Raw genomic sequence first — 14,537 nt, 5'->3', positions numbered from 1 at the left:
ATCACCGGCATTTGGGCCCATATCATGTCCCAAGCTTGATCCAGTACAACTGAGTCAGCATGAAGAGTTATGGTGATGAAAGTAATCTGCTACTGGTGTGTGCCAGTAGCTTTTTATTCATAGATTCCAAGGCCAGAAGGAACCATTGAGATCATTGAGTCTGAACCTCTTGTATAACACAGGTCACAGAACTTCCCCAAAATAGTTGTTAGATTGCAGGCTTTTCTTCATGATCGGAAAGATCGAAGCTGCAGCAATCGATGCAGCATGTGTTGATTTAGCGGGTCTAGTGAAGACCCGCTAAATCGATGGCACAACACTGTCCAGTCAACCCCGGTACTCCAGCTCTCCAAGAAGAGTAAGGTAAGTTGACAGGAGAGCATCGCACATCTACGGAGCGCAGTGAAGACACCGTCATAAGTTGACCTAGGCTAGGTCGACTCCAGCTATTTGAGGACAATACAGTCCTCCTTGCTTACTCCACTGTACTACCAATGCAGTCACCTACATTGCCAATTAATGGACTGTCCTAAAGGCAAACTATATGTTCCCTTCAATTGGGTTGCACTCTCTATTTCATTCATGACTGCCTCAAAGCAAGTTGATGCTGACAGAAGAATTCCTTGGGATTTTATTTTTCTCTCATGGTTGCACTTGGGACCACAGTGTTTTCTGAGGATGGACAAAAGGGCTGCTAGAGACAGACAACAGCAGCACTTCTTTTTAATATGCTTTTTGGATTTTGTAAGTAAAGGATAAACCGTTGTTCCAAACCTTGATGAAGAAGGGCATGTTCAGATTCTAGAATAATTCCTTCTATCAACAAAAGAGGTGTTTCCCTCACATCTATATTTGTTCTACACACAGAATGCTGTCCCTACCTATCTAATGTCACATCTGATTGTATTTTTCCTTTTTAATTAGATATTCAATACACATGCTGGCTCCTGTAAATGATCTGTAGATTTGTGGCAAGCTTGCATAAGTATTTTTTTCAAATGAATTGAGCCCTCAACTGGTATATTTTAATTGCTATAATTTGAATAATTAATTCTAAGTTTGGAAAATGAGTTGAACGTAGTGTGTGATTAACCACTTTTAATGAAGTCATTACCTGATTAAATAACAGATCATGCTCATGACTGATTATATCCAAATGCTAATCAATTTGATTTAAATTGTTAATTTTTTTCTGAATTTACTATTTTTTTAAAATTCTGTACCTACTGTTATGCAAACTACATCAACATTGTGTTGCTGGTAATTGTTTAGACTTATGTGTTAGATATGCCTGGAGCAGAAACTTATTTTCAGTAACGATGGAAAAAAATCTTGCTCTGAACAAACTGCAGTTAGAATTGATTTGAAAAGTTTGCTTTGATCCAAAGATCTAGCCATTAAAAATTCTAATAATAATACAAAACAAAACAAGAACTTTAAGAAAATGGGAGAGTTGCTCTCATTAATAACATTGTTTTTGTATCGTCCCTTACAATCTGCATATAAATGTATGATTCAATGTGTGAAAAAGACCTAAAATGTGGGATACAAAAATAATTATTCATGCAGGAAAGTTAAAGTGTGGTGGGATTCTTTCCTCAAGGTTAAATAACTATCACATCAGTTTCATCACTTCTTGGCTATTCTTTATTTCTGATTTAGAGAATTTTCAGCAATTTAAAGCAATGGGATTTGGTTTCCAGAGCTGTGTGGAACATAGGCAGCTTTAGAACTAAAATGAGTCACATCCATCAAAATGAGGAAAATTAGGGAGGTGTACCTTTATATTATCAACTATTATTCATTTGTATTACAATAGCCCCAGCAAAGATCATTGTGCTATGGTGCCTGGCTCTGTACAAATATTTAGTAAGAGAGAGTCTCTATCTCCTAGTACTTACAATCTAAATCAGGGTGGGCAAACTACGGCCCACGGGCCGGATCCGGCCCAACAGCTGTTTTAAGCTGGCCCTCAAGCTCTTGATGGGGAGTGAGGTCTGGGGCTTGCTCTGCTCTGGTGCTCCAGCCAGGACACAGGGTTGGGGGCCACTCCACGCAGCTCCTGGAAGCCGTGGCATGGCCCCACTTCAGCACTATAGCCAGGGAGCAGGGTTCGGGGCTGCTCCATGCAACTCCCGGAAGCAGCAACATGGATCCCCTCCGGCTCCTACACGCTCCAAGGGTCCCGCTCCAAGGGCCTCCTCTGACGCTCCAATGGGAGCTGCAGGGGTGGTGCCTGCGGACGGGGCAGCGTGCAGAGCTACCTGGCTGTGCCTCCACCTAGGAGCCAGAGAGGGACATGCTGCTGCTTCTGGGAGTGCTTGAGCCCGTAGCCTGCACCCCTGAGACTCTCCCCATACCCCAACCCCCTGCCCCAGCCCTGATCCCCCTCCTGCCCTCTGAACCCCTCTATCCCAGCCTGGAGCTCCCTCCTGCACCCCAAACAGCTCATCCTCAGCCCCACGCCAGAACCCACACCCCCAGCTGGAGCCTGCAACCCTTCTTGCACCCCAAACCTCTGCCCCAGCCCTGACCCCCCCATTTCTGCCATCTGAATCCCTCTGTCCCAGCCCAGAGCACCCTCCTATACCCCAAAGTCCCCAGCCCCATCCCAGACCCTCACCTCCAGCCAGAGCCCTCACTCCCTCCCACATCCTGAACTCCTCATTTCTGGCCCCACCCCGGAGCCCACACCCCAAACCAGAGCCCTCACCCCCTCCCACACGCCAACCCCAATTTTGTGAGAACTCATGGCCCTCCATACAATTTCTATTCCCAGATGTGGCCCTCGGGCCAAAAAGTTTGCCCGCCCCTGATCTAAATAGACAAGACAGAATAAAGTTGGCTGTGAGAAAGATAGTATTATTATCCCTGTTTTACAGGGGCCTGAGGCTAAGAGAGATTAAATGACTTAACCTACAACTACAGACTACACTTATAACTGTAAGTGACTGAAATCTGGCCTTTTCCTCCCCTCTTCAACTAGGTGGCTGCCATTCCTGCTTCCCTCTTCTTCTTTAATTTGGATGTCTCACTGTTTGACTTTCTCCTCATCGCAGGTTACTTCAGCCTACCTTATGATGATTAATTTGACTCTGCTGCCTCTCATTTCCTCTCCTTCACTTTCTGTGATGGTCTCCTATTCTGCAGCGACTGCTACTAAGTGGCTTGGCTTCAACAAACTACTGTTCCTTCACTGGAGAGAGAAAACTGAGATGGAGAGGTCAGTCATCATCATCTCATGACAGTTGTCCTCAGAGAGCCAGCTGGTCATACCATGCTGACACTCCTCTATGTTTCCATTTGCTAAGTTGCATCAAGGCAGAACTAAAATTCATTCCTTTTTCAGTATCACTTTTTCTTGTGTCAAGTATCAGAGGGGTAGCCGTGTTAGTCTGGATCTGTAAAAAGCAACAAAGAGTCCGGTGGCACCTTATAGACTAACAAATGTACTGGAGCATAAGCTTTCATGGGTGAATACCCACTTCGTTAGACGCATGTAATGGAAATTTCCAGAGGGAGGTATAAATATGCAGGCAAGAATCAGTCTAGAATCAGTCTTGCCTGCATATTTGTGCCTGCCTCTGGAAATTTCCATTACATGCGTCTGATGAAGTGGGTATTCACCCACGAAAGCTTATGCTCCAATACATTTGTTAGTCTATAAGGTGCCACAGGACTCTTCGTTACTTTTTCTTGTAAAGCAATTTCTGTAGTTAGAAGATTGAAAGGAAGGTGTTCTGGGGGGATCACAAATTTGAGGGAAGGTGGTCAGTATAGAAATATCTGTATTAAGATGTGGTCCCTATGAGGAAACAATTTGAAAGTCCCTGAGGCTTATGTCATCCATATGACCTTTGATATTACATTGATTAATACTATCATATGTACTTTGCATGGATATACAGTTATATAAATTCAATACTGCCCAACATTGTTCTAGTTCCTTCATTAATTCCTTCCATGATTTTCAATCTCCCAGTCTCTAGTGGATCTGCCCAGCTACCAGCCAACAATGCTACAATCTATAGGTGGGTGAAGAGAACCAGATGCTATAAGCAAAATCTGCTATAGCAGAGTATGATGGCATACACCACCTCATGTGTATCTTGTTAATTGTTATTAGATATATGCATACTATGTTATTTTCATCTTACTGGGGTTTGCTTAATTAGTTGTTTATTTTAAGTTATTTAAAATGAATATTAAAACACCAATGGCACTATGACTCTGAGGATATTACCAGTTTCGGGCTGAGTACAGACTTCAAAGAAGGACTGCTAGTTCAAAAGAAAAGAGTCTGCATCTGAAATCTAAAGAAGCACAAAAGCATAATATATTCAGCAGAATAATACTGGAAAATACAAAAGATTTAATAGAGTGATTTATCTTTAATGCTTAGTGGAGAGCAGGAACTTTAGCTTTTCTTCTTGTCTCTTCATATCTTTTCTCGTAGTCTTTCTCTATACATATAAACTTTCCCCCTTTTCTTTCATTATAAACCATAATATCTTCAAAACCAGCAATCAGTATCCAAGATTCTCTAACAGACTGAAGCATTTTTGTTTCATAAGAGGGTCACACACACCATGCATTTTTCAGAATGTCAGGGAATCTTGATCAACTAACAAACTTTCCAAAATGGAAGGTCTCTTGTTTCATTTAGGGTCAATTCTACCTTCAGAAGTTCAATAGGAGCTATTACACATTTTAGCTGAGACTGTGCAAGAGCATCCAAGAACAAAATTTGGCCACAAATATACGCATACATTAAAAAAAAAGCACAGAGCACTAACTATAAAAATAATAATTATAATGATTTGTAACAAATGCCTCCGAGATATGTTTCTGTGATGCCTATATCAAATGGGACCCAAATACTGAATATACCCTTAAGGACTACAATAATAATAATACATATTTACATACACATATTTTGCAGCTTAGCTTTCATCGTTGTCTCACTCAAAGCACTCAGAGATACCATAAAGTCATTCAAGTGCTGACAGATGAGTCTTAAGACAATAGAGTGAGGGTGTTTAGTTTATACACCCAAGAAAAATGAGATTGAAAGAGTTGAGAGTGAACATGATATTCTGCAAATGCCTTCCAGGAAGCAATACCAAGAAAACACTTTGTTTTTTGGTTATCAGAAAGTGGTTAAACAAGAGTAATGGCCTAAAACTAAAAAGAAAAGAAAATTGGCCAGACACTGGGGAAAAATTGTTTTAGAGCTTTTAAGCATTTGAACAGATTTCCAAGGGAGGTATTTAAGGATTGATAAGACTGTACAGTAGGGAGAATAATGTAGAAAAATATCCTGCATGATACATAGAGTTGTAGTAGACCACTTGAGAAAACTTTTCCCAGCCTAAACATCTATCGTAAGATAATATTCATGGCTGTAGCTCAAAAACACACACACAAGACTGAGTGCTTGCCCAAATTATCTGAACCATTTGGTCTGCAAGACAGGATTGAAAATATTCAAGAACAGACTTCTTAATAAGCTACCTGGTGCCTCTTGCTTCTGATTAGGATGCAGATTTTCTGATAGCCTCTTTTATGGCATTCTGGCATCTCTACTTCCAGTCCGATTTTGAACAAGAAAGTACAAAGCCAAGTATGACTGAAAAGGATGATTAAATTTTATTTGCTTTGTATATTTTTTTGTATAAGAGGTGTTGAGAAAGTAAAAGCAGATAAAGCTGCAATAATAGAAAAACATATTTTCTTCTAAAAAGAGACATTTGCTAACACAATAGGTGGAAAACTGTTCACAGTTGCTGAATTAATCTTGGCAATATTAAAGAGGACAAAAAAAAGCTTCCATGTTACAGTATCCTCAGAGAGGAATGAGCTTTCCATTGCAATGCACTGGCTTTGCCATGGAACATTTAAGTAGCCTTAGTGGGAATCATAACACTCAGTGACAATTGTTAACTTTCCTACAACTACATCAACATTGACTGTGAAAATAACAGAACATAAATCATGGTAAATGGAGATGATAGTGGGGAAGGGGCCTATACTATGCATGGAAGAAGTTGTGTGTTCTGGCCAAGCCATAAGAAAGGTGTCTGCTCAGAAGATGGAAAGACGTTTATTTGGCACTGTATTGAGGCTGTTTTCAGAATAAGGTATTACTTTTTGACTAAATGTGGAAGAATCTAGCCCTGAATTAGTGCTGTCTGGAAGGATGACATTTTTAGGGAAGAAATCACAACTAACCAGTCAGCCTCTTCAAAAGTCTGTCACTCCTAGGAATATAGCTTTTCTGAGTGACCAAAAAAACAAATTCAGTGAATGAGAGGTCTCAGACAGAGAATTCACACACTAAAATGTCCACACGTAACCCTCGTCCTAATGTCGTCCCAAATTTAACCCCTTCAAATATGGATCTATTTTATATTTAAAATGTGTGTGAATATTCAGATATCTCTCCCAATTTGTCACTTGGTAGCTTGCCATCGTTTGGCATCACTATGGCTTAGTAGCTGTTGGAGTCACGCCCCTTGTATTGTATAAATGAACTAATCACTCCCAAGTGGAGAAAAAGTAGTTGATGAATCACATGGCAGGGTAATTTATGCAAAGACAGTAAAGGAGGAGTGTGCACTTTAGACTAGTTGTGTATAAACCATTAACCCCAGAGAAACGGACAAAATATTTTTTGTCTGAATCTCATCCGAAAGATATTTAAATGTGAAATCGCATAAATAACATATCCTAGATTTCTGAAGGGAGACTTTCCGGGAAGCATATTTGAGTTAGCTGCAGTAATGTGCAGACATGAGGAAAATGATTTGCAGATGATATTCTGGTTTCAAACTTGTATCAGAGCTGAATCAGTGGTGTGTGTGCGTGCATGTATGTATGAGTGTGTTTTGATTTTCCTTTTTTTATTCAATGGAGGAAAGATTCATGATTATCTCTTTAGATGCGAAAACAGAGAGGATTGAAAAGTGACAGAAACTGTGTGTATTTATCTCATCTGCTCCCCAGTTCACCTTTGAATTTTTCTTTTAATGGCATTCTAGAAAATCCATCATTTTATAATAGTTTGCTATTAGTATGGTAGATACCCTGCAACTGAAATGTTATTAATGTATAAATGCTTTCACAATATAAACCTTTATATCACTGTACATAGTATCTTTAAACACTCTTACTGACACTTCATGTACTCTCTGAATATCTATACAGAGCATATGGAAAGTTATATTATACAACATACCATTCACAAGCTTTGAAGTTCTTTGGAAACAAGCAATAATGTTTGCATGAATTTTACATGAAATTTATAGATTTCTGAAGGTCTACAGACCAATTTCTGCCCCACCCCCACCCCCTTTTTTTTTTAGCCAACAAATGAATTCTGTAAATTGCCCTGATCTTGTGAACCTTCTCAGTTGATAGCATAGTGCATATATCTATTGCAGGGGTAACCACAGTGTGTCCTGAAACCAGGGCTTTGGAGCAGAGCCCAGATCTGGAGCATGGAGCACGGAGCAGCTCTGGAGCAGTGGAGCTGCAGATTTTTGCCTGGAGCTGGAGTGGAGCGGAGCACAGCTCCAAAGCCCTGCTTGAAACCAAATATGGCCACCAAAGTTATATTTGCAATCTGTAATAATCACACTCATCTTTAATATGGAGTTTCATCTTGCTGAGTTGACAGGTTTTAACATATAATGCCAAATCTTGCTTGCTGGACCCCAAAGGTTCTGTGGACCACAGGCCTGCACTGAATAGGAATGTAGCTTCAGTCTGCTCCATTTAATGCAAATTAAGTGTAGCCCTCACATGCCTGGAAATTTTGGGGAGCAGGTATGGTCTTGTGGTTAACCCCCTAAATTGAAATCTGGATAACATTCCCAAAGTTGCTGGAGGTTCACTTTGTAGCCTTCATCAAGTCACTTAGCTTGTCTTTTTCTGTTTCCCCATCTCTCTCTTTCTCTTTTTATGAGGATAAGAAGATATATTAGGGTTTTTTTAGTGAAACACAAAAGTTATTGGGCTCAATAGAGGAATAATTGGATAAAAGCCTGGGGCTTGGGGGGTCAGGCTAGATGATCTAATGGGCTCTTCTGGCTTAAGATCTAGGAGTGATTTTCTATCTGACAAGGATGGCGAGGTTTCACGCATTAATATTTTTAAAGTATGTTCAGAACCTCAGATGTAAAGTGAAATAGAAATGCAGCCTTGGATTCTCAGCTAGTCCAAATTTGTATTGATTTGACTAGCCCATACATTACTACTAACTCAGACACTATTGTGTTAGTTCTAGATAGATATTCTATGGTACTTATTTGTAGAGTAGAATAGGCAGATAGATATAGCTAGGTAGTCAATGAAGTTACTCCAGCCTTACATGGGTGTAACTGAAAAAATAAGGGGGAGGGATAGCTCAGTGGTTTGAGCATTGGCCTGCTAAACCCAGGGTTGTGAGTTCAATCCTTGAGGGGGCCATCTGGGGCAAAAATCAGTACTTGGTCCTGCAAGTGAAGGCAGGGGGCTGGACTCAATGACCTTTCAAGGTCCCTTCCAGTTCTATGAGATAGACATAATAATCAGACATATACATTTTTATTTGCAGGAACTGAATCAGATGAATAATTCATAACAAATAATTTATTTATCAAATTTCATCACCTTTTTCTGTTAGTGAATTGTCCATGAATGGATTGTTATTTTCTCCAATGTATTCATTATTCACTAAATCATTTCTGTGAATAATTTTTGCTCTGAAGATTCTTAGCCATTTGTTGCACATATTCATTATTCAGAATTTGGGCTGTTTGTATTGAAAATACATCACACAGAATTTTTTTGTTTCCTGGTTGAATGAGCATACCTCTTACAATTGAATTTCCAGTGTGAAGTTTGAATTGAACATTTTCTTTTCACCAGTATTCTTAAATATTACATTACTGGCAAATGTTAACTTATTTCCTAGAACATCCATAAAAACTATACAAATTGGATACAAATTTCTTTTAAACATTGAAAACATGTTTTTGGGAAATATTGCACTGCTCCTTATCAGAATAACTTCATCTTACAGCCAATATTGAAATGGAAATACTTCTGTGGAGGAAATCTCAGCTGTCAGAGACATTTAACAACAATTTAGGAAAAGAAGAGACTAGTACATAACTAGAATCTACTTACTATACTAATAATACTTTTCAGTTATAATTTATATCTTAAAATATTTGTGCTGAAATTCTATTTAAATATAGTGACAAGATACTGGTATGTATTCAGCATATTTATTATCTATAAAGATATTTCCTTTGAACATGTACATTTGTCAAAATCTCTGGTAAAATTTGTACCATAGTAACATAAGAATTGCCAGACTGGATCAGACCTGTGATCTATCTAGTCCAGTATCCTGTCTCCCACACTGGCCAGCACCAGAAGCTTTAGAGGAAGGCATATGTAGAATAATCTGCTCTCCACACTAGGTCTCCTCCTAATCCCTAGTAGTTAGAAATTGGCTTAAATCCTGAAGCATGAGCTTTCATATATTTTCCAATGTTTGTTACTATTAGAGCAAATTAAAAAATTAAATTTTGGTCCTGCAGGAAATTTCAATATTTTAACTGTAGGCCCCCCATTAGAGGATCCTCTGAACCATGTCCAAGGTCTGTCTAATCATATATACTGTATGCTGGCCTTGACCCACTAGAAATGGCATGAGGCAGTGGTGGGTGCCCTCGGGAACTGGACTGAGCTTCCCAGGAGAAGAGGCTGCTTTGGTGGAGTGGGTGGGTGAGATTCTGTGGCCTGTGTTGTGCAGGAGGTCTGACTAGAAGATCATAATGGTCCCTCCTGACCTTAAAGTCTATGAGTCGTGATGGTGGACTCCATTTAGGGCTATGAGCTAAAACTGAGAGCTGCTGCTCTTTTTGTGGTCTGGGCCAAGGAAAAGCTGTGACCGAACCCTGTGCTTGAGTTACCAAGGTTGAAGACACACGACCAGGATTAAGACTACGCTGCAGTTGAATACTTGTTACTGTTGAGCCCTAGTTCACCGACTTCTCCACAGCTAGATATTGAGAGTAAAAGTAAAAAGTGGTCAGTTGTGAGCAGATTTGAATTTGGCTTATACCGAATTGAGAAAAGCATGAGTTATTCCCGCAGCGTGTTGACTTGGGGTGGCTACATTAAGTTTAAGAAGAAAAGAGGATGGAAAGGGGGGTCATATAACACTTGCACTGTGGTGGTCTCTTCCTGTTACTGAGCCATGGTGCATCAGGGGAGATAGAGTGTAGCCAGGTAGAAGGGCCGTTACAGGAGACTATGGGCATGAAAGACACATAACTACAACTAGCTAGAGACATTGTGGTGACTCATGCACAGGGCCAGTTCTACTGTTTTTGCCACCCCAAGCAGCGCGCAGAATTGCCGCTGTGGACGGCGGGGGCAGTCAGTGTGCCGTTAGGGCGGCACGCACGTTTCCGCGGCGGCGGCAATTCGGCGGCAGCTTCTGTCTTCAGCCGGAAGACAGAAGCTGCCGAATTGCCCCCATGGGCAGCTGAACATAGAAGCTGCTGCCGAGTTGCCGCCGCGGGCAGCTGAACATAGAAGTTGCCGCCGCCGCGGAAACGCACGTGCTGCCCTAACAGCACACGGACTGCCCCCGCCGTCTGCGGCGGCAATTCGGTGGGCTGCTTGGAGCTGCAAAAACACATGGACTGCCGCCCTTGCAGATTGCTGCTCCAAGCACCTGCTTGTAATGCTGGTGCCTGGAGCCGGCCCTGCTCACGCAGACACAGAATAACATCAATTTGAAATGAGATGTTTTGTTTCAGTTTTCCCCAACAAAATTCTGCCCAAATCTTGCCCCCACAGGCAGCTGAACATAGAAGCTGCTGCCGAATTGCTGCCACATTTTGATTTAAATGACTTTTTTACCACCCCTAGTTAACATCAACTATAATAATTTGGGATCTTACTAAATTTTAGCTTCAACAATAGCTGGTGGCAATGTGTTCCATGGTGTTATTATGCATTGTGTGAAGTAGTATTTCCCTGTATCAGTTTGGAATTTGCCACCTTTAAATTTAATTAAACTGTCCTCTTGTTCTTGTGTTATCAACCAAGTTGAACAGGAGCCCATACTATACTGTCTCTGTGTTATTCGTTATTTTATTATATCCCCTTATATTCATTTCCTTTCTAAAATCAATAATCCCAGTTTTTTTCATATGGAGTTTTTCTATGTTTTAATCATCTTCAATTGCCATTTTCTGAGCTCCCTCTAATTCTGCAAGATCTTCTTTTGAAATGGGGTGACCAGTGTTGCACACCGTATTCCAGATGAGGCTGCCCCATTGATTTACATAATTGCATTAGAATATATTCCTTATTTTTCCTCATTCCATTCCTTATGCATCCTAACATTGTGTTAGCTTTTTTTTTATTGCAGTGGCATACTGAGATGAGATCTCCACTGCGCTATCCAGTGACACCCAGCTGCCTTTCCTAACTTGGTACAGTTATTTTTGAACACTAAAGTATATGAGTAGTTTAAACTTTCCATGGTGTTGCCCATTCACCTAGCTTGAGTAGGTGCCTCACAGTCCTTTATGGTCTTGACTAACCTAATGAGGGTCTTAGTTATGTTGTATGCAACTTAAGTACATATTACACACACTCAAACTATGTTAAAAGAACGTTAAGGTTACAAAGTCAAGCACTCAAAATCTAGGAGATGCCAGAATTAAGGTTGCCAATATAATTTCTGCCTGTTTCCCACAAGCTTGATGCCTTCTGCCCTATCCCACCCACCCTCTAACTTTCCTAGTCTCTTCTTCACTCCTGGCTCCTCATGCCATTCCCTTTACCTAGCCAGTCTCCACTCTTCAGTCTACTCATTCCAATTGCAATCTCCTTGCCCAGCAACTCATAGACGCAGTCCTCTGGACTCCCCATCTTAATCTCCTTCCCATCAACTCTCAGTCCTAGTCTCATTGCCCAGGAAGTCCCAGGTCCCCTCTCCTGGATGTTTATCCAACCTGTCTCTAATTCCCCTGCCCTGACCTCCAGTCATAACCCCCAACCCATTCATATTTCCCACCCCCACTGGCTCCCATTTCCCTCCCATTTCAGAGTCTCCATCCCCCAGTTCCTTGTCTGTCTCCTTGTCCAGCCATTCCCAGTTCTACCCCACACCCTAGCATCTCATCAGATCTCAGTTCCCCTGCACCTGTCTCCCTCACCTTTCCCCTTCTTCCTCCCCCACCCCCATTGGTACTCAGTCCCAGTTTCCTTACCCAGCCAGTATCCTCCTGGCTTCTCACTTGCTCTCAGAGACAGCCCGTCACTGCTCCCAGTCCTCTCCTTCCTTTCTGTTACATTCAGGCATACATAGAGAAGATGTATAAAAACAGTTGTGTACTTAAATTCAGAGATGACATAGAAGCAACTTTGAAAAATTGGCTGTAATATAAAAATATATAAAAGTAATGTTGCTGAATGGAATTAATTCAGAATAGAAGAGAAATTATAATTATTTTGTACTGTGTCTTTTATGTAGACTGTGCCAAGAAAGAAAGATCAGTTCTTTCTTGCCATGGTCTCTCCTTCACTAGAAGTAATTTTTCTCCTCACAGTTCTAGCCTGCTCTTAGTGGAGTCATTTTTCTGCATACCCTGCTCAGAGGAGCCATCTCTGCTATCACTCCCTTCCAACCAACCCTCTCAAGCAATGAACTCAGTCATCTTTCAGCCCTCTGTTACTGTGGCCACTCCTCTCTCAGAGAATGGACTGTGTTCTGTATATTGGTAAGCCCAATTTATCTCAGTGAAGATAAATGGAAAGTATTGATAGGCAAATTTCAAAGCCACCCAAAGTCTGGATGATCTTCCATATTCCTTTGGTCTGGAAAATGCTATGGAAGTGTCTCAAGAAAAAGATCTTTCGGTTCTTCAATATTTTCTAGTTTTATCTGTTTTGGAAATACCAAAATCTGAAACACTTCATGGTTTTTCCTCTTGCTATCTCAACACAATTCAAGACATGAAGATGCAGACACAAGGGTATGTTTGTTTTTTCTTAGTTCACAAAACTTATAAAACTTGAATCAAAAGTGCAGAGCCAGTTCAGTTCCCTGGCACTTTTGCACTTGGGACTAGACACATGCAGAGGATGGAAATTCTATTTCACAAGCCTTTTGATATTTGGCTTCATTCTGAATTGGAATGAAATCAAAACATTTTGAAATTCTCCACAAAATTCCACAATGTTTTCATATTGAATTAACCAAAATATTTTATTTTAACAAAATTGCTGGAGGCCTCGTGTCCCTGCCACAACCCACCCCATAAAAGGTGAGTGCACCCCATTACAATAATACAAAATAAAAAAAAATCTAAACAAAGAATCATTTCAGAATTAAAAAAATGAAATGTTTCATTCAGAAACTGGCAAAATGGGATCTCTCATTACTGTTGGAACACGTCCTCCCAACTCCCACATTTTTCACTTAATTTGGTTTGGTAAAATCAATATGACTTTGTGAAGCATTTCACTTTCAGCAGTACTGTCTTCTCCAATGGAAAATGATTCTGTCTAAATTTTTCCAGCCAGCTCTACCTGAGATATTACCCCATTCCGAAAAATTATTTAAATTTGCTTCCAGACTAATCACAGCAGATAATTTAACAGAATAGCTTTTACAGTAGAAACAACAAGAGCAACTACATTTCGTCATTGGGATCAGATTCAGGCAAACTGGAGCCCTAGACATGTTAAGGTTAATTGCAGGGTTCCACCCAAAATATTTACCTAAAGATAATACAGATTTGGACCAGTTTACCCAGCCCTGTCTGCAGATCTAATTATTGCAGCAGGAGCTGCTTTTATAAGTGAGGTATTTCATGCTGTTATGAGGTATATGCACAGAATTGCAATACATTTCCAGGTGGATATCTGTAGTCATACAAACCTTGCAAAAAGTGTTTCTTTCCTTATTAGTCTATATTTCTGAAAGATAATTATGAAAGATTTGAAAAACTGAAACTAAGATTTCAAAATGTTTTTTCTAATTACTCAATATTTAATCAAACACTGATACCAAACTGCTTTAACTATATTAATATGAACAGAATTATCACAATCAATTGTAGAGAACCTTTCACACAAAATAAGAATAATTTTGCTATTCAATCAAAAAAATGCCCCCAGGCAGCATGTTGTGCTAAGAATGCAGTCATTACCTTTAAGAAACAGCTAAATATTTGACAGGAAATGAAGCAGAAGAACAGCAGCTTAGCACACTGCATTGCCTGTGGGATGCTCACATTTCTTGCCATCAAATCTAAACAAAAACGTAATGAGCACTGAATACACTTTTGATTAATTAGCCATTTTCCTAGATAAAGTTTTAAATGAATTATACAGCATTTATGAGGGAATTGGTAGCCACAAGGTTCAAATGGTTTCAGAATTCATGATATGAGTAATTTTGGAAACACTGTTCCTGTTTTTAACTGGCCTGGCTTAGACAGAGATAGAAATGGTGTGAG

The sequence above is a fragment of the Chrysemys picta genome, chromosome 5, assembly GCF_011386835.1.
Source record: "Chrysemys picta bellii isolate R12L10 chromosome 5, ASM1138683v2, whole genome shotgun sequence".
Lineage (NCBI taxonomy): Eukaryota > Metazoa > Chordata > Testudines > Emydidae > Chrysemys > Chrysemys picta.
This window is presented reverse-complemented; position numbering follows the sequence as displayed.